Genomic DNA, 4150 nt, shown 5'->3' with positions numbered 1-4150 from the left:
AAACATATGTTTGTTCGTATGCTTGTGTAGGCGAGGTGTGTTTCATTTGTATAAATAAAACGTAAGGGTGGCAACGCGAACAACTTGCGTAAATAACATAGCGTAATTTCATTCAAAAATTTAAATTGAAAACTTGCGGGTTTTTTTTATATTAGGGAAAATAACTATACGAATGATACTTCCTAATTTTCATGATGACCTGGTATTTCGGTTGACAAATTGGTAGGAAAATGCTCCTTCCTAGTTGCCCCAAAAATGTAGATAGGATAAAAGGAGCTGGGAAAATAAACGGAAAATCGCGAAAACATAATCTGATGATAGGAATAAATTATTTAAAGAATAAATAAATATATATATCTCGATCAGGAGAAATGACAAGAAAATCCCGCGAATTTGGTAGAGACCGAAAGAGTATTTAAGCCTCTAACAGAAGAAAATTCAGATTATTAGCAAACAGACAGTAGTGAACCATTGGAACATTTGTTAAAGCAAAAACTGAAATTGACTAGTGAAAACCTGTGTGAAAAAAATTGAGCATATTAAAGTTTTTTGCTAGTTTAAACAATATATTTAGATCAAATCGTCTGAAGGTTATAATAAAAGAAAAAAAAAACGTAAGTTAATCCTGAATTCTAAACAAGTGTAGAAGTGTAATTATGTAATTATATTAGGAAATTTAAAGTTTCCTTGTGACTAAAAAATGTTAAATTGTCCAATCTAGCTGGCTATTTTCGGGAAATATTCAAAACTAAACCCGATGTGTTGATGTACTCATCCCCAAACCACACAGGATAAAGAGCCAGGTAACCCCTTAAATGTTATTGTTATGAGAAGTCATGAAAACCTACCCTTAAAAGCTTGAAAAGAATAATATTAGTCTCCAAAAATAAAGTGATACATAGTGCTGTGGGTTCAGAGTTATAGTGGCCAAGTGGTAAATACAAACCCAATATCTTCGATCGATTAAAAGAAAGAATTCAACTTAATACCATTGAACATATTGATGTATTTTATTTTAATTTATTTATTGCAATTTATGCTAAATCATATCTGCGCCTCTAAACCACTCGAGTAATGAGCCGCTAGACAATAAATCCTAAACATACAGCATAGTGAATATTCTGTAACGAAGAGAAAGTTAAAAGAAAATTTAAACATTGAATTCATATGAATCTGTGAGAGTGAAATTTATCATAATTATTGAATTACCTGAATCGTTAAAGAAAGAAAAAGGATAGAAAGGATAGTCGTAGTAAATAAGAATATAGAAAAGTTAATTTAAGTTGTGTGCTCTGTGAATTTATTGTAAGAATTTCGAGAGTGTTTAGTTAGATATATGTGTTAATTGTTTAAGTATAATACTTTTCACTAGGCCAAAAAAAGAAAACAAAATAGATAATAATATATAAAAAAGAATAGAACATTATCAATATAACAAAATATAAATATATCTCCTGAAATTCTTAAAGATAAAAAAATAGAAAAAAAGAAATTCCTTTAGAGCTTAAGCGAGGCGACAATATTGTTTAGTATAAACCTGTAAAGTGACAGGACAAAGTTCTAAAACCTCAGGGAGCTCCTTTAGGCGAGAGAAGATAATTTAGTGCGATCTAGAGATTTAATAGATAAGAGTAGTAGCTTGAGCCCTAACAAAAGAAACTTAAAAAAATCTTAAAACAGGGATATATTTATACGAATAGTTATTGTTGTGAAAAGAAATCAGTCGTAAAGAAAAAGTAACGGCCAAATAGATAATTAAAAAAACTGAATAAAATAGGAATTAAGAGTGAATATATATAGATATAAATATAGAGAGTAAATATTGTAAAGGTGTACTTATTTTACTTAATTTCCTTTATAAGTTAATAAATAATAAATATTGTCCTGAATGTAAAGGTTAGCACTCACCATGATGGCTTAATTTATTGAAGGTAATGGCAATGACGACCAGGTAAGTGGAAGTATTCGGTCGTGTGGGTATAGGGTCGTAGATGTAAAAGAACTGAGGATTTCTACGACAAGGTTGGGAGGGCTAACACTGAGACCAACATTACTCTCAAATTTCGTAAGTGGTGTTTTCTTTTTTTGTTTGTATTAAGTAGAACTCATAGAATTTCAAGTTTTGTGCTATGGTTAATATCCTGACAATAGGGTTGGAACCTGCTGGGAGTCCTGAGCTAGCCAGAGAACCGTCAGGCCCAACTTGACCGTAACATAAATGGCGCACAAACGGAATGTAACAATTCGATATATTACTGCTCGATCCATGAGACAGTATCTAAAGAGTTGATAAGAGTTGTAATAATAGCAACACATGTAGAAATAATCCACTAGAGTAAAAAAGACAATATACCAAGTAGAAATCCCATACGCTAAAGTTATTCGTAGTAGCCTCTGAAAAGAAAAAGAGGAACAGAGATGTACTAGGGAATTTAGTAAATGAGTTTCGAATAAAAAACTTCCCCGAACAGATTTACGGTAGCTTGACAGCATTGCGTGCTGTTTTTAATTGTATTGTGTCTGTTTTTATTTAATATCCATGTTTTCATACAAATTTCTTGTTCTACTGTATGTTGATGATAATGTTCGATGTTAAACAGCCTCTCCTAGAGTATCTTTCAAGGGGAATGTTGTGTTTAGCTTCAACGTAGTCCATCGTAATCTCATTCTGTAATTATTCTTTTGTGTAATGATGTACGATGTACCGTCAACAGTTACAGTAGGCTATATACAGACATATGTTTTAATTTGATTGTCACCAACTTGCGAAACATATGAATAGTGAACCGCAACGACCTCCACGTCCAGTCATCATTGCCATACTAAAAAAAAGAGAAATATATATATTTAGATTAATAAACAAAAATTGAAACAATTTAGGTATATTTTAAGAAAATTATTTAAATATAAATTAAATTTTCGTTTATTTTAGCATATGTTATATATAGATTTGTTTAGTTATATTACTGTTCTATTTATTATATTTGTTTTAAAAGCTTTAGATTATTTTTATTATATTATATTTATTTTAAAAATTTTTATTTAGGTATATTAATATTTCGTATTATTAATTATTTTAATTTTTAATAATTTCTTCTATTTACGTATTTTTTTTATATTCAAAATTTTATGTTATTTAACCAAATTACGCCATATACTATATATTTTTCTATATTTTTTTTTGCATATTCATTCTGGTTTAACGTTTTCTTTTTATAATAATTATTACTTTGGAATCTTCTCATTGAGAGAGTATGAATATTGAAACCCGTTCCCAGGCAAATAATAGGAAGAGAAATAGACAGCCAAATTTCGGACTTCTTTTCTCCAAAGTTAGGAGAAAAGAAGTCCCAAGTAGTAGAATGGTTAACCAACAAAATTCAAATGGAAATCAAATAATTGATATGTCCCATACCATAACCGCAGGGACACAGAGTCAAAGTATTAACAATATTAGTACTAGTGTGGCAGGGAATATTAACCCAGATGAAAACATCACATCGGAAGTAAGGGATTTAGTGGCAGATGAAGCAATGATAGTGCAAAGATCACTCGAGGATAAAGTTAGGCAAATGGTCCAGGATGAAATGGCCGGCATTCGGAAAAGCCTAGAAGTTTTGACAAAGTCGGTAGGCGATCTTTCAAAGATCACATCGCAGAACCAACAGGCACTAATGGCCATTCCGAACTCCTCTAATCCGTCGACTAGTGGCAATTCATCTGAGATCAATGATAGATTGAACAGTAGATTAGTAACTGACCAAAGCTCCGATAGTAATACCTTAAATGGTGAAAATGTAGCATTACCATATCAAAGACAACAAGTGTCAGGACCAAGTGTTCAAGGTATTGAACAGGCTCGCATTAGGGTTGATAAGTTAGGAGTGGTATTCAATGGTAACCCGGTTCAATTAAGCATCGACGATTTTATATTCCGGCTTGAACATCTACAAGCCCATTACCAAATACCGTGGGCAGAAGTCTTAAGAGATTTTCATCTTTTAGTAACCGGGGCAGCCAGAGAATGGTACTGGCTTTTCTTGCGCACTCATGGAGTTGTAGATTGGCCAGGGCTCCGACATGCGTTGATAGGGCAATATCAAACAACGCGCTCTAATTTCGAGATTATGAGGGATTTGGTGGAACGAAA

The sequence above is a fragment of the Lucilia cuprina genome, chromosome 2 (genome assembly GCF_022045245.1).
Source record: "Lucilia cuprina isolate Lc7/37 chromosome 2, ASM2204524v1, whole genome shotgun sequence".
NCBI lineage: Eukaryota > Metazoa > Arthropoda > Insecta > Diptera > Calliphoridae > Lucilia > Lucilia cuprina.
The sequence above is the reverse complement of the archived record's forward strand: the minus strand, read 5'-3'. Positions refer to the sequence as shown.